Source organism: Marmota monax, unplaced genomic scaffold (assembly GCF_021218885.2).
Source record: "Marmota monax isolate L192 unplaced genomic scaffold, Marmota_monax_Labrador192_F-V1.1 WCK01_AAM20220418_F8-fsc00012, whole genome shotgun sequence".
Lineage (NCBI taxonomy): Eukaryota > Metazoa > Chordata > Mammalia > Rodentia > Sciuridae > Marmota > Marmota monax.
In genome coordinates, this window is record NW_026695227.1 from 11,911,941 (window position 1) to 11,935,135 (window position 23,195).

At 37.0% G+C, this 23,195-nt stretch overlaps 1 protein-coding gene across 20 annotated transcripts in view; it reads right to left on the reverse strand.

The window, feature by feature from the left end:
• Sox5 (SRY-box transcription factor 5) overlaps positions 1-23,195 on the reverse strand; it is a 983,564-nt gene that overhangs the window by 829,208 nt on the left and 131,161 nt on the right. For 19 of the 20 annotated variants that reach the window (XM_058576214.1, XM_058576205.1, XM_058576209.1 and 16 more), the window contains one exon: positions 15,553-15,634. The gene's annotated coding sequence lies outside the window, so the exon portion shown is untranslated. Of the gene's footprint in view, positions 1-1,362; positions 2,182-15,552; positions 15,635-23,195 lie in introns of those variants that run through there. The other variant, XM_058576210.1, reaches the window with a different exon arrangement.

A 23,195-nucleotide genomic window follows, 5' to 3' on the forward strand; every position in this document is an offset into this window, starting at 1 on the left:
TGTACAGTTGATTTTTCTGCTAGTAATTTACTATGTAAAATTTATACTAAAAAAAAATAAGTGATTAAGCAGAAACTTAAAAGACACAAAATCTTATATATAAGTTTCATGCTTTAAAACATGGTCCTTTTCATGAAAACTAGTGCTCAGCTTGAAAATGATACTTTTAAAAATGGCAAAAACTCTTCTATTCTTTAAAAAAAATCATGGGATGACACTATCTTCAATTTTAGCTATAAGAAACTTTGTGCTTTACACGGTAGGGTGACTGTAGATAACAAAAATGTACTTTACATTTCAAACAGCTAACAGAAAGAATTTTGAAAGTTTTCACCATAAAGAGATGACAAATGTTTGAGGAGATAAATATGTTTAGCCAGATGTAAACATCATGCAACATATACATGTGTCAAAACATTACATGTCTCCCTCATTACCATGTACGATTTAGGTATCAGTTAAAAAAAAAAAAAAGAAAAACCCTTTGTCTCCCAATTTTCAAAGACGAGAAAAGAAAGTAAAACAAAATACAACATACATAACAGATATATCTTTTTCCAAAGGTTTAAAATAAAAAGAGCAACAGACAACAGAAAGGATTTTTTATGATTAATTTCACAGGGAAGGCACCTACATGAAGATAAGGATGGCAAAATGTTCTCAAAACATCCTGCACTGGGAAAATTTATAACTATGAGTGGCTTCACAATAGTACCCAGCACTGAGACCTGACCACACTATTAATTAATTAGGGGAAAGGTGACCGAAAGAATATGCAAGAGACTTTGCAGGCTGCCTGAGTCTGTTTCAAGCATTTTCTCATCAAAGCCCTGAAATTCTTCCGAATGGGTTACAATAAAAGAAAGCCTGCAACTCACACTCTAGCTACTTTTGCCCCTTCCCACCTAGGGAAGGCAAGCCCATCCTCACCTGAGCAGGAAAAACAGAGATCATCAAGAATCTCAGCAGAGAGAAGCAAAGATGAGATACAGAACTGCCTCCCAAAGCTCTTCAGCAAATCCCACGGATTCTGGTCCTCAGAGCAGAGGCTCCCTCCTAAGCCTAACTTGTGCCAGGAGTGACCCCCACCACTGCTGCTTCTGTTCCCTACTGATGCTCAGAGCAGGCTGAGGAAAGTACCTGCCACTACTGGGGGTAGGTGTCAAGGTCGTTGCCATTTCAAGAGGTCTCACAGGACAGGTATGGTTATATCCCAATTCTTCCGATCTAAGCATTTGATTTTGATCTTATTATCAAAGCACTTATCAAGTTGTATGACTATTATTTTTACAAGTGTTTGTATTCCCTTTAGATTGTGAGGAAATGTGTTTAATTCTTTGGGGAGCACACCAAGAATAGTACCTGAAAGCTGTTCAGTAAGTGGTGGGAAAGGGTTTTTGGTCCTCTATCTTCATGTTCACATTCTCCTTAGGTTAAAATGAAGATGACAACACAGTAGACAGGTGTGCCCTTAAACAACAAAAATGGCACTTTTTCACACTCATGATACTGGCCTTCCACATAAGTCAATTTTTTTTTCTTTTTTAAATTCTTATAAATATTGTCACTAAATGGTGGGCTTCAAGAAGCCAAAGAAAAACTTCTATCTTCTAAACATAATGCTTGATGATTTCTTAGATTCTCAGTAGATGGTTGTTGATTAATGGGCATCCTACAAAGGCCAGCTAGATATTGATGATCCTATTTTTCTTCCCATCACTCACTATCCTTTTTCTTAGGAAAAAAAATACTGGTAGGAAACAATTAGTCCATTTATTCTTTTGTGAATAATAATTTTATCTAAAAACTTCCATCACATCCCTATACTACTGCAGGCATGGGAACTACAAAGATCCAAAAACCTTCAGAATGAGGAGAGCTTGTGAAGGCTTGTCGTCTGCTTGGCTCATGGCTTGGGAAAATAAGTGTGGAAGGAATTCTTCTTCTTAGGAGGAATCCACTTGTACTCCACTATCAATGAAGAACCAAAAATACAATCTAAGCCCTCTTTTACTTGGTCTGTACTCTCCAGTGCATATTGATTTGCTGCTAAACCAGCAGCAAATCCATACTTCTCGCATCCTAGCGGGACACACTCCTATCCCACCCCACCTAGGGAGGCCACCCTTTCTGGGTGAAATCCACCCCCAGTACACACACATAACCAAACTGCAAGGACACTTACTCAGACACAGAATGTGAGAACAAGGACAAATATCATTGTCCTGTACAAAAAAAAAAAAAAAAGCTACTATTTTTCAGTAGCAGTCTTTAGGGCCCAGAAATCACAAATGTGCAATGGGTATAAGTCTTTTAGAAGGTTTAACTGAAAGAAATTTTAATAGCCATTTTAGAAAGGAGAGCATTATGGTGACTTAAAGCTGAAATAATTGACCAAAAACAAAAAACAAAACAAAACAAAAAACAACCTACATATTCTCTTCCCTTATTGCTACTCTCTGATTTGCTGCATGGTTTCAAATATGTGAGCAAGTTCTGTATGCTTTACTTTTCTTATCCATGAACTTGGATGAAAATCACTAAATTTAAATAACTGGCAATAATTCTAATACAGCTAAGTTAACTATTTCTACATGTTATGATCCTTAAAATTCCAGAGGTTGCTAGTATAGTGAAAAGCATTCTATTCATGAAAAGACACCATCAAAGATGCATATTCAGGATTGATGTCTACCTCGATATCTACTCTAGGGTGCTGGAAATAAGTAACTTGTGGTAGTTTCTGGTCCCCGACTGGTTAGTACCTCATCGTACCCTGATTTCTAATCTTCCAGACTCTCCAGCTAAAAGCCACTTTCAACCTGGGATTTCCTGGGTACTACTAACAGCTACATCAAAGCCTTCAGTTCAAAGGTCACATCTTCTCTCCTACTCCCCTGACATCTCTGGCTGGCCTGCCCTCCCAGAATGGAATGCCCTCTTTATCTCCAAGAAGTACATGCTGCTATGAGAAGGAGTCTGGGGAGGGAGGTTATTGGTTGCAATTGTTTGAAAGATTCTAATAATTGCAGCTAGGGATCCATCCTCTCGTGACACAGAAGTTGGAAAATGGGTCAGACATAATGCATTTGGTTAAGTATCTAAACTGAAAAGGTGCTATTTTATTTTAAATGGCATAGTCTTTACAAAGGCTGAGGTTACTGGTGCAATGCTCTCTCATTTTAAAACGTATCAGGGACATGCCCTCTGAGGGTCAGGCTTTCATTTGCTGATGTTAATTCTCAGCTGCCTGCTCCTCGTCCTTCATTGTACCCTGTGTCTTAGCTGGGCACGCTCCTGATTCCCTGCTATATCCAGACGGTCCATGTAAATAGTGTTTATGTTAAGGAAGTCATGTTCAGTGTGACTGGAGCACACAGAAACTGATGTTGTTGTCACTTTAGATTAAGCTCTTATTTTAGTAAAGGAGGCAATTGGAGCAGGCAGCTGAGTGGCCGAATGAAATATTCAGCTCATTTCATTTAGAGCTGCCCAGTTTCCATTGTTCATGCTGGCAAGGCTGGTTAACCCTGTCAGTGCTGGCCCAGCAGCCACTCCCACTGGCTCACGCACCAGCTCTGGGCACAGGCTTCCTTCAGTTCACCCTGTTCTCACCATCAGTCTATACACCTAGAAGTAATCAGGTGAATCATGGAAGAACGCTTTCCCCCAGATGTGTCTTTGTGATCTCCTGTCCATTTGTGTGATTAAAATGATTGCTTTCAAAGGGATTGTCTGCATGTGTGTGGTGTATGCCTGGTTTTCAGGTATAACCTGCAGATGGTGAGCACAGAGATGCTGAAGACACAGTCCTTTTTGAGATGATTACTAAAATGTTAAAGTGTAAACTGTGTCTACAGTGGGCTTGATACTCTGAGATGTTTTCAGTATGACTCTGGAACCAGGAGTTGTTTAAAACATGGGTTGAGGACCATCAACCCATAATTAATGCACTGAAGGATACTAGTTATATAAATTTCCATTGGAAACTAGCTATCTGGATGATTTAGTGATTTTCATCCAAGTGAATGAATGGATGCCCTGATGGTTCCTTGCGACCTTCCCAAAAGTATCACTGACTAATTATGTCCTAATCACTTTTCAGAAATTGAGGCATCTGTTTAGACTTTCCTACCAGTCTACCATGGTTCAATATGATCAAATCTGACTTCTACTTTATTTGCTTTTCACTCCTTCCATTTCTCTCTTCATTTCTTCCTTCCCTCTTTCCGTCTTTCCTTCCTTCCTTCCACTTTCTTGGACAAGTCAAATGAGATAAAAGAATTAAGGGAAATGATTAAGTATTATTTCCATATATCAAATCCCAGATTAAATCAAAGACTTTTCATGTTTGTTTTTTTCCCCGTAAGAAAATGCTTTGTGGCAGGAATGATTTTTATCACCTCAAGATCCTGAAAAGATAGAAATTATTCTTAGCTACAACTTACAGACGTTATTTAATGTTTACATAAAGTACCAATCATCACTGAACAAAACTATGTGCTATGACAAAGACATACTCAACTCTAAACCTAACAAGTAATAAATACATCTTAGACTCTGTGGTAGTCTGAAAGTGACCTTTACCTTCATGGTGTCCAAACATTTAATAAATGTTTATTCTGTGGATCCAGGTTTTTATGGAGACCCAGAGCTCATGCAATTTTAGAAAGACTATAAATTAAAAATATAAAGTGAATATTTATCATGGAAAAAAAAAACAAAGAACTTTAAAATTCTGAGATATCCCACAAATAACACCACATTTAGAAAAAAAGCACAAAACCCACAATACTCACATTGACTGGCTCCCTAACCAGGCGTCTTACAATGCCTCTTCCTCTACAGTTGTTGACTGCATACTGATTGCCTCTTCCAAGTATCATTTTTTAATAGAGATAATAAGGAAAGTTTTCATCCTTTTATCCAGGTTTATCCTTTTATCCAGTAAGTTTAATCAAGTTTGATTTTTAACTATTCATAACTGAGATTCAGAAAACATGCAAGTGCACACACAGTACCGCTAATGTTTGTATTACTGCTATGAATTTGTACCCCAAAATTTTGAAAAATTCTATTTGTGAAATATCTATCAAGGAAGAAGAACATACTTGATCATTAATAATAGTATAAAAAGCATTAAATACTTCTATGTTGACTAGGCACTGACAAACCCAAATTCTCTGCTGATAACATTGCACATCTAATGAAAGGAAAGATTTTTACACTGAATAGCTTTTGCCTCTGTATGATTTTGTTTTTGAATTATTTCTAAGAGCTTAATTAAGGTGTTAGTGACAAATAGTAAATTGTATGCCTGTAAAGTTATAATTTGATAATGTATGTGTATATTTTGTTTGTTATTTTTAGTTATGCACAACAGTAGAGTGTATTTTGACATATTATACATACATAGAGTACAACTTTCCGTTCTGGTTGTACATGATGTAGAATTACATTGATCATGTATTCATACACGAACACAGGAAAGTAATGTCTGATTCATTCTACTATATTTCCTATTCCTATTCTCCCTCCCTTTCCTTCAGTCCCCTTTGTCTAATCCAAAGCACTTCTATTCTTCCTTATCTCTACCCCCAGCCCCCACTCCTTATTGTGAGTTAGCATCCGCATATCAGAGAGAACATTGGGCTTTTGTGTTTTTTGGAATTGGCTTATTTCACTTAGCATGATATTCTCCAGTTTCATCCATTTACCAGCAAATGCCATAATTTCATTTCTTTTTATTCCATTGTGTATATATACCATATTTTCTTTACCTATTTATCTGCTGAAGGGCAGGTTCCATAGTTTAGCTACAGTGAATTATGACTCTGTATATTTCAAACCTAGTTTCTCTCCCACCGCATGCACACATGAGCTGCCAGTGCTGCAGGAAATTTTCCTAGGGAAATATGACCTCTGGCCCCACATCTAAATTTTGCCAAGGCAGACACATATCAACAGCATCACTATACATAGAAGTGTTTGTAAATAATGTAAATATACCTCACATCATATAAAATCACTGTATCCCCAGTTTGGTAGACACTCCACCAATGTCATCCCCACTCAAGAGAGCTATAGAAGGGAGACTGAAGTAGAGGCACCGATCTCAAATGGCTACATAAAAATAGCTTATTTTTCAAATTTTACAAAAATTATGCAGCCATATGAACACACTGCTTGGTACTTTACCCCAGACCTAGGAAATGACCCTCAGGAAGAAGGGCCCAGATATTTAGCTTCATCTCCTGTGAAAGAATTTATTCCTTCTCTAATTCAGCAAATTTTTCTAGGAATGTCAGATGCTTTTCAATAATTGTGATTAAAAACATCAACTGATGGAGAGCTGTTCCAAGCCTGCTATTGTTAGGATCTGGAATGTCCTCCAAAAGTCCATTTGTCAAGGCTTATTTTTGAACTTGGCCCAGTTGAGAGGCGGCAAAAATTTTAAGAGATGGGACCCACTGGGAAGTTTTAGGTCATTGGAGGCATGCCCTTGATGGAGTTTGTGAGATCCTGATCTCTTCCTCTTTTTCCTTTTTTCACTTTCTGGTCATGAGATGAGCAGCTTTGCTCCACCATGTGCTCCAGTCACGATGTGCTGCCTCACTACAGGCCCAAAGCAATTGATCACAGACTGAAACCTCCAAAACTGTGAGCCCAAATAAATCTTTTTTTCTTTAAAAGTTGATTATCTCCAGGTAGTTATTATGTAATGGAAAGGTGACTAACACAAAGACACAAGTCCCACTGGCAATTAATAGTAACTGGAGAATTCAATGGAAAATGTAAAAGAACAACATTTGGAGTAAATTTTGTTCCTGGAATTATAAAACTGTTAGTACAAATTTTCTAAAAACACAAAGATCTTTCACATCTGAAGTACAGAAGAAATGTTAAATTAAACAAATTTTATATGGCCATATATGTCAGAAGCTAAAATAATAAAAAAAAAGATTGAGAAAAACGCACATATGATTGTGGTTATATTAAATTGGCCACTGTCAGGAAGACTATGGAGGCATAAATTTGGAACATTATTTTCCAAAGAGTCTACAGAAATAAATAAGCAAATAACTCCAAAATTAATGGTGATGTAATTTTTTTCTGAACAACATACAAATGGCAATCTAACAATACATTCTCTCTAAAAAAAGGCATGTAGCATACATTGTATATATAGATACAGCATGACGTTTTCTATTAAACAAAATATTAAATCATAATTTTCTATACACTAGTGATATAGGGAAAGTTTGCTAAATTATTTAAAGTAAGGTTTTCATTTTGTGTTTGTTCTATTTTAATATTTGATCATGCAATAGAAAAAAATATTCTTTGTGCTCATACTGATTAAAAAAGATAAAATCTGAATTTTCAATCCAATATTTAATCTTATGTCCAATTTTTAATTCAGCATACTCATAAAAGAAGGTAAACTTATTGAATATTTGATATTCCCAACAATTCATTAAGATTTTAACTGAAAAGAGGTCTTATATTTAGGAATCAATGAAACTTAAAGGTAGACGGCCAAATCTCTGAAGTGGGTGCAACGAGTTATTAAAGATTTTCCTGTTTTTTCATTTTATTTCCTATCTTTTTTCTTCCTTCCTTTCTTTCTTGAAACTATAGGAATTGAGTGGCCTTGCCACAAAAAACATTAATAAGTAGTACATGAATTATCTGACACATCAAAGTTTTTAAATAAGGGTAAGGAAAGAATAAAGACTTTTAGAAAAGTTATTGAGTAACAGTAAAACAAAGATTAAGAAAAAGCACAAATTCCCCCAAAGTTAGCAGAAATTAGTAAAAAGAACCAATTCATAGTCAACTTGAAGTAAACAACTGAAAACATTCAAAATTCCAATGCATATACCAACAGACCAAAATTGGACCAACAAAGTTGGTTTTCTGTTTCATTTCCTGAGTCCCTATCTAAATAGACAAAATGCTTCAAGGTAATAGTGTTTCCAGATAGATACTAAATTCCACTAGCAATGAAGAAGCAATCTCCCCCACTCCCCACACATTGCACATAAGCATTCCACATGCCTCTACAAGTTGGTTCCCAAGTAGATTCAAATACAGTTTGCAATAGATCTAAAACTTACTACCAAACAAAGCATTTTCACAAAGCTTCTAAAGTTTGTATCTTAAGTGTCCTCAACTGCCATGTGGTAACGGGCTTGGTCCCCACTGTGACTCTACTAGAAGATAGTCTTTAGGTCTTTGGGGGCAAGTCTTTAAAAGGGATACCGGACCATCAGACCTCTCCTCTCTTTCACTTCCTGATCATGAAGTAAGGGATTTTGTTTTGCCAAGTACTCCCACCATGATGTGCTGCTTCCCAACCAGAGATCTAAAAATCAATAGGCCCCCTTGATCATGGATGAGAACTTCTAAAACTGAGAACAAAAATAAGTCTTCTTTTCATAAGTTGATTATGTCTCAGGTATTTAGCAAGTGTTGGAAAGCTGACAGATACATAGCCTAATAGGTAAATGACTTGTAAATGTCATTGCCTAAAACACAAGGTGGCACAGGATGGCCTAGACACCAAATCCAGTTCATACTCTTTAAAATCAGAATGGTTTCTGACAGATGAACATTTATAATCTGATGAGAGACTGAACTCCAATTAAGTAAAATATACCTCTCCCCCAAAAGTCAACATTTCATTAAAAAAATTAAACTTTTCTCATTAATGAACTTTTAGTATAAAAATTAACTTGTTCAATTATTATAATGTTTTGAATTACATCAATAAAAAATTGACTCAAATTGTTTTTCATTCTTAAAGTACACAATATCTTCAATTTTGCCCATAGCCTACAAAGTCTGAAATATATACTCTAGCCCTTTTCAGAAAAAGTTTGCCTATACCTGGTCTAAAACAATCTGGATTTTCAATAATTGCTTTAGCTCTATCCATTTCTAGCCTTTATAATATACATATGTAGTGTATATGCATTTACAGTACATAATTCTTACATGGAAGACTTATTACTGCCTCCTAATGCTTCCTAAACCATTTCCAGGAAAAGACCACAGTATCTACATTCAGAAAAATGATTCTTGCAGACAACTCACAATAATGAATGGTCTTTATCTCACTTCAAGTAAAATGAAAAGGAGGTACCACTTTTACCCAATCATTTAGTCTGAAAAAAATTAAAATTATAATGCTCAGAGCTAGTTGTAATATGGACAAGAAAAGTTATTTCCACATTAATTGCAACAGTTTTAAATGGCACAACTATTCTGGAAAGCACTTTGATAACAGATAACAAAATGTGTTAAAATATTTACACATTTTGACATAGTAAATCCACTTCTGTAAATAGAAAAATATTTTTAAAAACACAAAGATATTCAATAAAATGTTATTTACAATGGTGACCTAACTTATTTTTTTTCCTTTTTCTTATTAATGGACCTACCACTCACCAAGTTATAGAAATGAGGTATCGTGGCACTATCCTTTTCTAGCCTTTCATTAAAAAAATTCAGCAACTCACTAGCCTAGCCAATAATTCCTTCCATTTAGTCTTCCTACCTTTTTTCTTTTTGCATCTCCACAGCTCTAATTCTCTTTTAAGAAACTGTCATCATTACAATATCAGCTTAGGGCTGGATTTGCATTTGTGAGGCTTTATGCTTATACAATTTTGGAGTCAAAAAACAATAATACAAAATAGTCAATATGAAATTTGTGTGGGGATTACAATGTCACTCATTAATGAAAGATAATAGAAGGAAGAGGCAGTATGGAAAGAGAAACTCATAACTGACTGAGGTTCAAACCTTGGATCTTTGCAAATTTATAAAAACATACATCATGAGAGCATATTTTAGGGTCCCTACCAAAATATTGCTAGGGGCCCACGCAAGCTTCATTTATTTAAGTATTATAACAGATTTTTGGTATATCTGGCTCCTTACCAATCTCTTAGTTCCTGAAGTTTGTAACTTCTAAGTTCTCCATCTAATCATATTGCTGCAGATTAATTTTTCTAAAATGAAATTCTAAACATATTCCTTCCCTACTTGAAAACCTTTCTTGCCAATAGGATAATTGGCACAAATCCTCCCATGATATCACCCCCACCTACTTCTCCAATCTCATTCTCTGTTGTTCCAGACATGCTGCTTTATTTACAGTTCCTTGTAATGTTATTTCCATCTTCCCATACCTTAGCAGATGTCCTTCTCTCTAAGTGAAATATATTTTCTCCTCTTTTCTGGCTAACAGATTTCTACTGGAGTTTCTAACCCAACTTACCTTTTAAAGCGTTCCCAGACCTGACAATAGAGTTAAGAGCAACTTCTTTGACCACCCACCACAGTACTGCATTTATCACTTAATATAAGAACTCATTCATTGTTTCTCCTGATAAATTAAAAGCTGCTTAAGGGCAGAAACTTTGTCCTAGCCTTCTCTAGTTCCTAAGTACTACATGAAGTAAGTGCTCAGTAATTCTCAGTTGTAGGTATGAATGAAGAAGGAACAGAAGCAAATACAGTCACACTGCTTAACGATAGGAATATGTTCTGATCATTAGATGATTTTGTCCATGTGTGAACATCATAGAGTATGCTTACACAAATCTAGATGGTGTTAAGTCAATCACTCGATGGGGTCTCTTAATGCAGAAATATGGTAAACATATGTCTGAGGCTTTAGCCCATATAACACGGGATACTAGTTTTTATTTTAAGTAGAAAGAGTACACTCTAAGATAATGATGAAAAGAATAGTACGGTAAGTACATAAACTAGTAACATACTCTCTTATCATCAAGTATAACTTGCTGTATCTAACTTCACGTGCTGTATATTTTTACACAGTTAATAGTGAAGTGGGTTTATTAACACAAGCATCACCTCCACCATGGAAGTAATGCATTGTGCTTTGACATTAGGATGACTACAATCTCATTAGGTGACAGAAATTTTTCTGCTACTTTATAATATTATAGGACTACTGCCATATATGCAGTCTTTTGTTGACCAAAATGTCCTTATATAGCACATGAGTGTATACCAAAAAAAGCTATTTTTGACCCTATTTAAAAATATTTATGACTGTATTTATTTTATAATTGGAAACTTAATTTATAATAAAACAATTCTTTGAAACTGACTCTAATTTTTACTAGATCTTCTAACCAATTCTCTTAAAACCCGCACACCTGTGCCAGACTTATTTACATGTCCAACAGTCTCCCTTGCTTGAAATCATGTTTAGATCCCTGTACACAATTAGCTAAATATCCTTAGTGCTGCTTCACTAAAATACACACATTTCTCAGTAAGTGAGCATCCATTAGAGTTTTGGCAAGAAAAATCTTATAATGGACATTTCTGTAGGCATATACTTCAGGCCTTAACTGAAAAGAATAATAAAAATTTTTTACCATCTGGAATAAAACAGTGACAAATATTACAAGACTCAAATTATGTTCATATGCATAAAGCCATGTTTCCAAGTCACTGTTGTAATTCCTATCTCCCACCTAGGATGAACTAAGAGTTGTTTTTAAAAGGAAAATATTCACAACAATCTGATAATTCTCCTAAATATAATCCCCACTGAAGTGAACATATTTCACTCTTTTCTAGTGAGGCTATCATTATCATTATCCAGAAAATGCCTGCAGGAACTTCGTTGCAAACTGTTTATTCCTTTTCTTTTGCATGATTTAGATATGTTGTTTTATTACACATTGTTTAAATATCCCCTATGTGAAAGAGACCACACACACAGCATATTTAGATACGAATATAGGTCAAGAGCACCAAAAATGCAAATCACAGGCCAAAGGAATAATACCACCACATCACCACACTCAAGCTGTACCACTATAGTAGCTGAACCACTGGGATCCTGCATGATCTGTATCTTGAGTTCAAGCATAAATTCATTCTCTAGCCACTGGTACAATGGTATTAGTTTGGATCTCTCCACAGACATGGAGGGCTTGTATTTTATTTTATTTTTTTTATTTTTATTTTTTTAGACATGAAGCTACCCATCATATGACCTAAGTGAGAGCTCCTTTCCTGGGCGGGATTATGCCACACCCAGCCTTTGTGGCTGTTTATGGGACAGACAGCATCCTCCTTGGTGCATAAGTCTATCTGCCTGTACAGTTCCCTAAGGTGAAGTATAGTATCATGAATACAATGCAAGTTTTAAAGTCAAAAAGTTATGCACAGGATCTCTGAACTGACACTTCAAAGTCTATGCAGTCATGAAGTAACTGAGCCTCTGTGGGCCCCAGTATTATGAATTGAATCGTCCCCCTCAACAACATCCAAAATTCAGAGGTTGAAGATCTAATACCAGTACCTCAAAATGTGTCCTAATTTGGAACGAGGGTCATAGTAAATGTAATTAGTTAAAATGAGGTCATTCGTATGGACTCTAATCCAATATAACTGGTGTCCTTATAAAACAGGGAATTTGGACATAGTGGTAGACATGGTTCATTAGTCAGCTTTTTGTCACTATAACAAAATATCTGAGGCAATTCACTAATAAAGAGAAAAAGTTTATTTTGGCACATGGTTTTGGAGGTTCCAGTCCAAGATCATTCAGTCACACTGTTTTGGGCGTCTGTCAAGGGTAGAACATTGTGGCAAAAGCACACAGTGGAGCAAACTGCTCACATCATGAGTCAAGAAATAAAAAAGAAAGGACTGTCGGGGTGCCACAATCTCTTTTGGAGACATGCCCTTAGTGACTTCCCACAAGTCCCCACCTTCCAAAGATTCTATCACCTCTCAACGGTGTCCCCTGGATATCAATCAAGCCTTTTAACACAGACTTTGGGGGCAACATGCATTCAAATCATAGCCCATACATAAGGAGAAATGATGTCAAGAGGCATAGCGAGGGGCTGGCTTTGTGGCTCAATGGTAGAGTGCTTGTCTGGCACATGTGAAGCACATGTCACTATAACAATATATCTGAGGCAATTAACTACTAAGGATCCTCAGCACTACATAAAAAATGGATAAATAAAGTTATTGTGTCCATATACAAAAATATTTTTTTAAAATAGACATAAGGAGAAAATGGTCATCTCCAAGCCAAAAAAAAAAAAAAGGAAGTACAGATCCTTCCCTCACAGACTGTAGAAGGAACCAAACTTGTAGATATACTGATTTCAGAGTTCTAACCTCTGTCATTGTGAGACAATAAGTTCCTGTTGTTTCAGTCGCCCCATTTGTGGTTCTTTATTATGGTAGTCCTAAAAAACTAATATATCTGGTCTCCTCAAATGCTAAATTCTTAATCTAAAATGTTCAGTGCTATTAAAAAGATTAAAAAGTCTCATGGTAGGTGCTCGAAAAGAGAAGCAATATTTTATCATCACATGGATCATGATATTGGAAGTATTTGCCACATTTCCTTAGGTCTTGCTTCTTTCCTCGTCAGTCAGCCAAGTAGTTACAGTCTGTCCTCACAGCAATAGAACACTACTGGCAGAGAAGGAAGCATGGGGCAAAGGAGGGTTGATTATTGTGCCCTCTGGGAATCTGGGATGATTTCCATGTACAGAAAACTGGCTCAGAAAAGATCCTCCCATGTGTGAACCACGTTAAGAGCAGACATAGACCCTCTAAGTAAAAAAAATTAAGTTTGTCAAGACATTAGTGGGATCCAGGATCAGCATGGGGTTGGGGTGGTCACAACCTTATTGGCTGTCACTCTCCACTCCTCTGCCCCAACCTATGATGGGTAGGATGACCAGATGTTAGGTTGGAAAATTCGACTGAGGGACCTTCACCAAACAGATACAAATTCCAAAGTAAAGAACAAAACACCCATATTAAAAGAAATTGAGAATTAATTGAATGGCTCTAAAAGTTAACATCGTTTATGTCAAGGATAAAAAGAGATGAGGAGAAGCTTTCCAGAGGAGTTCTTGAATACAGCTGATGCCCTCTGGCAGGGTTCACCTTGTGCCAAGTAAGAGAGATGGAAGGGGCTACTTTTTCCCTAAGTCTTTAGAGAGGCTTCATAAGTATAATTTGGAAGGTCTAGATGTATTCTCTAGAGTTTGGGAGACCCAGTGGTCTTCAGACAAGCTTCCACCTTAGAAATCTGGAGGACAAGAGGTTGGGCAAGGAGGGACTCTGGAATCTGAGAAGTACCTGTACCCCTTCCTGCATGCGGAGTTTGTAAGATTCACGTTTCCACTGAGCATGTGGGGCTCACATGAAAGCAGCCAGAATGACATCTAAGAAGACCACCTAGAAGCATCTGAGAGACAACAGTGAAGTCCCTGGAGAATGGATTGTCTAAAAACCAATAGCTGAGTAGGAAACCAATAGCTGAGAAGGGAACCAACAGCTGAAGGAAAAGCCCTGCCCAAGTGAGGAGAGCTGAAGCCAGATGGACCGAACGGTGGAGCCACCAAAGTCCCCCATAAGGGGCCAAGTAGAAGTCAGATTTAAATATCTGCCAGGCCCAGAAAGCAAAGGGCCAGCTACACACAGCACTGATGCAAATAGGATCCCAGAGCTGCTTTTTCCCTCTTCCCCATATTCCAACACCAAAGTTTCAACAATAGCAACTAGGAAGTGGGGGAGTCAATGGAAGACAAAGAAAATGGCATGCCCTCTCCCATTGTAATAGACTAACCTAAAAATGGGGCCCAGACTGGGGAGACAAGACAATTGGATATTAAATTTGAAGCTATGTCTGTGGTGATAGTGGACACTCTAGTTTGTAACTGGAGATTATTTTAGTGACAGATGCCCAGAGGATTGTCTTTTAGGCTAGGAGTGAACCTTAAGGACAGACCCTGCCTGAGACTTACATTTCACCCAAAGGCAAGGAGATATCTGCTATTCTTCAACATATTAAACAACAAAACAAAAAAACTGCAGATTAAAAAATATATTGTGTTTGATTTCCAAGTTGTACTTGTTTTAAGTACTGATACAAAGAGAAATAAGCTCCAAATATATCAATAAAGGGGGGAATAAAAACAGGGGAGGAAAGACTCCTTTCCAGCATGAAGGCTGGACCTTAGAAATGGCTGGGTAGTGTGTTCAGGCAGATGGGCCTGAGCAGATTTTTAAAAGGCCCTGTGTCATAGCTTACAGCACAGAAGCCATGAACAAGAACCATGTGCTTCAGAGTAACAAAGCAAGGACAAAGAGGTTTATAATATCCCAGAGAGTTTCTTTTGGCTTAACAGGAACAACAACATGCCCTCTTGGTACCTAGGGATCCTGGTAGAAGCTAAAAGAAGGAGAACAGAAATCCTTGAAGATAGATCAAGGTGTGCCTCAGCAGTGGCCCACAGCTACTCACAAGGGTTGGGAAGATGGACACAACTAATGGAAATGACAGCTGAGAGGCTGGGATTTGCTCAAGGATTTAGCATTTCATAAACTCATCTAGAACCTACATGCAGCATCAGATTGCTAACACAGGGTTAAACAGAGGATCCAAATGAAATTTCAGTTCAGCTATAGAAGAAGAAATTAAGTTACATTTCTTAGACACATACACAAGAAACCTACCTGCCACATGCGGGGAGGCTTGTCCACGACTCCTAAGGGTCCTCCTGACGTGTATCTTTGTACCACACACTGGTTAAAAAGCCTAGAAGAGAATTAGAGCCAAGTCATTTAGAGGCAGATTAATGGTATGCAAAGATGGGCTTAAGTGTTTGACATCTTATCTGTTTGGGGAAATACCAGAGGGTTGTAATAAACCGAGCACAACAAAATATAGTCCATCGATGTCTCCAAAACCCTTTAAGAATCGTCAGATCGTCTAAATAGAATACAGAGTGATTAGCAGAAGCAATAAATAAATAAAGTAAATTAGATTGTTTGGTTTAATTTTTTTAAATAAAATACACAGAAGAACTTATCGAAGTGGCAAAGCATAACGGGGAATTATAAAGTTCCTACCCAAGATACAGAACATTTAAAGCATCGAATTTATTTCTGATGAGAGAAGGAAAAAAAAAATCAAGGAAGGGAACAGATTATGACTGGGACGGTTTTTTCAAGAAAAACTTCTTTGATAAGATGACATTTGAGCAGAGACCCGAATGAAATGAATGACCAAGCAAGGGACACCCTTTGCAGGCAAAGGAAAAAGCAAGTACAATAGACCTATGCTGAGAGCTTGTTAAGTATGACTAGAAAAAGCAAGACATATCTGGCTACACCATGTTTCGGGACAGGAGTGAGGCTGAAAGGATGTAGATCATCATCTACAATGGTGAATCTTGTCTTTTATTTTCATTTTTTTTCAGTTTTTGTTTCATAGATTATGCAGCTCAGTTATTTAGTACACACAGATTTTCAGGATAGCTACTTTTTGGTGGTATAACTCTTAGGTGCTATATCCTCTGTCCCTAGCACTTAATTTGCTTTCAAGATGACTCTTAATATAGCAACTCTTGATTTTTCTTTATAATCTTGTTATATACCTTCTTTTCCATTCTTTCACTTTCAAACCTACTCACATTACTACATTGAACAGAGTTTTGTATAAGCAACATAGTTGAGACCTGTTTTGTAATACACTCTCACAATGTCTTTTAATTGTTACATATGGACCATTTACATTTAATATGTTTATTAATATATTAGGGCTGAAGTCTGCAATTTTATGCTTTTGTTTTCTCTGTCCCCTCCCCATTTTCTATTTCTGCTTTCTTTTTCTTACTTTTAACATTTTTTATAACTCAATTTCAGCTTACTTGTAGTATTTTTTAGTATCTCTTTGTATCATCTTTTCAGTGGTTACTGTAAGTATGTGATATTCCATATGCACAACTTATAGTCTGCTACTGTGATTATTTTACAAATATAAGTGAAGTATGTGAATCAAGATATCATGCCCTATTGAGTATTTCTGAAAATTGGTGAGATTGATCAATGAGGAGTTTAAATATCACAAAAAACACAGCTATGTGAAATACTATCTTGGGTTTCCCCCATGTAGAAATACACACGTATCCACACCCCCTAAAAAAAAAAATGAAAGTGAGAAGTGATTTGGGATTAAGTCAATGGGAAAAAAAATTCTGACTTTGATTTGAAACACCAAGGCTAATGTTAGTTTGACTTATACTATTCTGTAATAGACAACTCTTAATGTCTAGGATAATGTTTTTCTAATTCATTAAAGTGAATAGAAATTGAAAAGTCTTTGAAGTCCTAGACAAAATTTTCCATTAATTTTATTTATCGTGGCATGGACCATCAACAATTCACAGCCTGTTAAAATTGCAAGTAGGTTTAACAATTACCTAAGCTAGTGTTCCTCTTTCACAGAAAATAAATTTCAGAGAGATGAGGGTAACTTTCACAAGGTCACAGGTGAATCAGTGACAAAGCTGAGCTAGAACCAATGTCTGATGACACTGAACTGCATCACAAAAGATAAAAATATTAACTTTTTATCTAAAGTATGTCAACAGTCTGCTTGGAATTCAGTTATGCTTCATTTCCTTAAGGAAGGCAAAATAAGAACATGGCAGATGGAATATCATCACTCATCTACATTGGAATTTAACCAGGACACTGGGGTTTAAACTTACCCGCTTGCCAAAAGTAGCAATAGATAACAAATAAATGGCCCGATGGATACTGCAGACCCTAGCCTGCAAGAGGTTTCCACATGAAATTTTAAGTTAGTGTGTCTTCTGTGTATCAGTGAGTTTTCTCCTCAGTCTACCCAGGTTACCACAGAGTTGTAAATTTGATGGACACAGGCATTTATCCATATTATGCAGTTTAACTCACTTTAAATGTTAAAAAATACTTGAGTGTGTACAAAAGAGATTGTCCTCAATTCCCAAAATATTTTCTATATTCCCTGATTCATTTTACAAAGGATCAGACCTCTAGAGTATAGCTCAAGTGACAGACTTTCCCTTTTAGTCATGAAATCTATGATCCAAACTGGAGGAAAAAATTCTTGCTCATCTCCCATTTATATTCACAGTCAGATACTATAATTAAATAATAGAGTTTCATTTACTTGGGCTCGAATCCATTAATTTTTTTTTCTTATTTTCACTCATCTCTTTTCTCTGAAACATATCCCAGTATTATTATTATCCTTGAGCACACAAATACATGGATCTGTGAATCTATAATGAGATCTTCCTATTTTTTTATAATAGAGTTTGACTTGATTAAATGTCTAAATTGCTTTCACTTAAATGCTGTCTAAATACAAACAAATACCTAGATACTACTGGGAAAAAGAAATCAGTATTTAATAGTTGACCTCCTAGCCAAGTGCATGCATTGTGTTTACTCCAGGGAAAAACTTGGTTCAGAAGCTAACTTGGGTTCCTTAACTCATTGCCAGCAGAGGGCTGAAGGCGTTAATGCTCTGTACCCAAGTGAGAGAGTTCAAGTGCCCTTGTGTTTCAGCCCTACATTCTCTCAGATGATAAAGCACTGATTTGCATCATGTACAGAGAAAGTCACGTGTCTTCCCTCACCCAGTGGTGCCACATGTGCTGAGGGGCAGGAAAAAAGGGGCATAAATGCTAACCACTCCAAATAGGGAAGTCCCTGAATCTGAAAGAAAAACAAAGCTAGCAGCCACTGTGTCCAACTCTTGAAAAAGACAGAACTCCAGAACTCCCAAACTCCTCGGCCTTTTTTTTTTTTCTTTCTTCATTTTTTTTTTTTTTTAAGATTTTTAAGAGAAGGGAGAAACTTTGTGGAATTTGTATTCACACATCCAATTCTGTGCTGCCAACACAAGCCCATGAAACTCCCTTATCTTTTTCAGAACTTCTATTCCAGATCCCCAGCACAGGTAGGCAGAGACCTCACAGGCATTTCTATAGCCAATGCTCCAATGCTCACTGTGTTTCTGTTTGCCTCCAGGAGGCAGGGTAGGAAGGGGAAAGAGTGTAAAAGCCCCAAAGTGACAGCTAAAACCACACAGCTAATGAAAGCTTTAACATTTTTCACTAGTTTGCTGTGTAAATCCCCCTGCTAATTTAGAGAGCTTCTGTGGTCTTTAACATTAAAAAGTAAAAGAGATGTGCCTCTCTGCTGGTATCCATGGAGTATAAGTAAAGTCTGACTTTACCAGTTAGAAGAAATCCATAGATGAGAAGATCACATTCCTCTATAGACTATAACAGTTAACAGGACCACAGCCCAGTACTCTACCTTTCATTGTTAATAGGCCACACTTTAATGTAAGAAGACTTGTTCCCCTTTCTAGCCACAGTACCACCACAGATGAAATGGAAATTAGAAGATAATTGGCACCTAGTTTGACAAAGATAGCACATATTTTTTTTAATATTTATTTTTTAGTTGTAACTGGACACAATATCTTTGTTGTATTTATTTTATTTTTGTGTGGTGCTGAGGATCAAACCCAGGGCCTCACATGTGCTAGACAAGCGATCTACCGCTGAGCCACAATCCCAGACCCACATATTTTTAAAAATATTTTTAGTTGTAGGTGGACACAATACCTTTATTATGTTTATTTAGTTTTATGTGGTGCTAGGGATCAAACCCAGGGCCTCACATGCTAGACAAGCGCTCTACAATTGAGCTACAACCCCAGACCCAACATCATATATTTTAATGCTTTTTATAACACGAAGACATTATTTCTGATTAGAAACAAAAATCCTGAGAATACACCAAATTCTATGTTCTACGAACAAAAAGTAATCCTAAATTAACCCCTCAGCTGACATACTAAAGACTGAATGAATGATGACATTAGGATCAACACATCAATCTGTGGTTTGAGCTGGTAAACTTGGCTTTATTTACAATGTCTTAATCCAAACATTACAAAGCAACAGTATTCAAGCCCCATCTATGGATAAAACAAAATTCCTGGCCCTAATATAAGTGTCAAAGACATGCTCAGCCCATCTTCAGGTATTAAGTCAAATTAAATACATATATTGTTGAGCAATATCTGCAACATACTTTGTTAGATGATGTGTAGAAAACAAAGTCATTAAAACTTACTAATAAAGAGGCTGTGATCTAACTACTTCAAAGTTAGAAAAGTCATTAGGAGGCGAAGATATAAAATGAGGAATGCATTCCAGAATGTTACAAATAGGGTGTTACAACAAAACATAGGTTTGTGTATTGATATATAAAAAATTAAATAGCACCTAAAATATGATAATGTCAAAAATTACAGAGAACTCATCTTGGACATCTGAAATTCCTGGGTCACATGGAGAGAAAACTGGAAGACTTGGTATTGCCATGAGACAGTGGGTGGTCTCTCCTGGGCACTGAGAGGCTAGGAAGAACCTGAAGAACAGGGCTTGCAGGCAGGCCCAAGCAAGAGCAGGGCAGGCCCCAGATGCCTGGCAGAAGCTAGAGATAACAGGATTCACACACTTTCATCTCAGGAGCTCTAAGAACAAGGTTTGTGGAACCATAGCTCAGTTGGCTCTGGCTTATTCTTCCCAGGGTGCTCAAATGTCTTTTTACTGAGCAATTATGGACTATCCCAGGAACATACCCATGGATCTCTCTACCTTATATCCAGTCACTTCTCAAAGAATGGAGGGCGATTTCAATGACCAATCCACTTTTTCTCTGCAAATAAACAAAACAGCATCTGAAATGGCTTTGTGAGTACGATATCCTTGAATCCACGAGGAGATATGGAAATATTTAGATGCAAAGACCTGGGTAAGGAAACACGGTGACTCAAACACAGCCTTAGGAAAGTAATTCCAGTCACTAACCAACATGCACTCATCTCAGACCATGGTTCATTCCTGATTTTTAGAAAAGGTGAGATTTTGAAAAGGAAATGGAGGCATTGAGGCTATGAAGGAATTTGCTACTGGAAAGACAACCACAAGTCTGCACAACAGAAGTTGTTTTTATTTTAAGCATTTGTACTCAAATTCACTTTAATATAAATACTAAAATATTGCAAAGTGGATACAAGCATACACTCTGAAGTTGCTACCAGCATAAACTCTGAACTTCAGTTTTCCCAACTTTTCAGCTGGATTGAATCTTCCTATCTGAATGAACTTGGGTATGATACTTAATCTCTAAGCCTAGGTTTTGTCTGCAAATTAGAAATAACATGGACTTTTAGACTTCATGGTACAGGTGGAGTGGGCCCTTGTCTCTTCTAACTGCATTTTAGAGATCACTGCTCATGTCTGAGCACTCAGGTGGCCAATTCTGGGAATCTACTTGGCCACATGCCCCGTGCCCCCCCTCACCCAGCCATTGCTGGAACATATTCTCTCTCCCCGCCTCTCTCTGAGGTTTCTGTGGACCGCTCAAACCTAAAACTTTCCACTTGCAGAGGGATTCTTCCTGAATAAAGCTGAGGGAAAGGAAAGCAAAGAGATGGGACACAGGGAGAGATGGACTTCTGGGGAGATTCTGTGAACTTAAATACTTCTCTAGTATTACAATGATATTTCACAGCTTGCTTTAACTATTTTGAGATTGCTTTTGTCTAACCTACTACATGGAGTTTCTGTATGTGAGAAGAATTGAGATAATGACTGTAAAGGATATGTTACTGTGTTGGGCATATAGAGATTGCTTGACAAATGTGAGCTATTTTCATGTCTGGAATGAGAGACTCCTTATACTTCCCCTTTCAAGATGATGACATGTAAAATAGATAATTTCCATGGAACTCCTTAGGATATCAGAGGTCTCTACCTTGAAGAAGGTCATAATCAATAATAGAAGATGCTAATAACAGCTCAAAGACATAAAATAGAAAAATGCTCAAAAGGCAACAGACTATTTGACTGACAAATGAATAGAAAATAATACTTAGAGGTCTTCAGAGAAAAGAGAGAAGACCTTGATGCTGAACAATTCATGTAAAGGCTCAGAGATGGTGTTTGAGTAGGGTTTTAAGGAATACAAAACATCTGGGAAGTTGGAAAGAAAGACAAACAATATTTCAGTCATGGGTCCAGAAGAACATGAGCATTGGAAAAAGAGCCCAGGGCACCCTATAACAGATGACAGGAAGAAGCTAGGACACCTAGAACAAAAGGCTCAGTAGAGACATGCCTTAGGGGAAATTTCAATAACATTTCACAAAGTTGGATTTTGCTGTGCTCTTCCAGAGGTATAAAGGGGTGATACTAGGTTACTCGTGTAATTCACACTCAGTAAAATTATTAAAAAATAATAATGATGAGAGGAATGGTTTCAAAGATTTTTGTAATAAAATCACATAATCTTGGATGCTTACTTATTTTATTGGTTTTTTTCCCTTTTTCTTACTCCAATTGCAATTGATCATTATTTACTCACATACTGTAGCCAATCAAATGAACATACACACACAGAGGAGTGCAAAGCCATGGTATAACAGACACTGTGGTTTTCTCTATATAGTTTGAGGTACTGACTGTAGACTCTGGGGTAGAATCTGCTAAGGTTAAGGCAGCCATGGTAATCCCATCCTCCAGGCCTGCAACTGGTCCCTGAACTCAAGATCATTCTCTCAAAAATAAGAATGGGATATGATACAATGTGCGCCAATGAAACAGGAGCAAGATTTGCTTCTGGGAAAACGTTGCCTGTTAAAAGAGCCACTAGAAGAGTTGGTCTTTTTCTCATAGTCTGTGGTTGTCAATCCTGGAACTGCAAATGCCATCTGTATCCAACTTTATATAATGCTGACACGAGTAGGAGGACAATGCTCAGGGAAGTGCAGAGATAAAGAGCTAACACTGGAGAAAGGCAGCCTGTAACCTACCCCTCTCTAATGTCTATGTGAGACAGTATCTTGCTTTACTGTTAAATCTAGTTGGACTCTTATTTTCAAAACACCCCTTATTTTTTTTCTTAAATTTCCCTAATGAGTCAGTATACCTGTCATTTGCAATAATATACCTAATTTCATCATGGTTCTCTGATTAGTCTTAGTTTCCAGAAGATGCCAAAAAGTGAGCATCAGGACAGGTTAACAGGTGAGATGAAAGATCTATGCATATCTGAAAGCACTAGTCTACATGATCAACTTGAGATAATTAAATGCCATTCTCTGAAAAGACGGAACAGTTGTCAGAATCACTCAGCTCAGAAAGCTCAGGCATTCTTGTCAAATTAGAGCTGCCAAAATTATAGCACCATCAAGGTTCTCATGAAAGGAAACATTGGACCCCACAACTTCAACATGCCTTCCC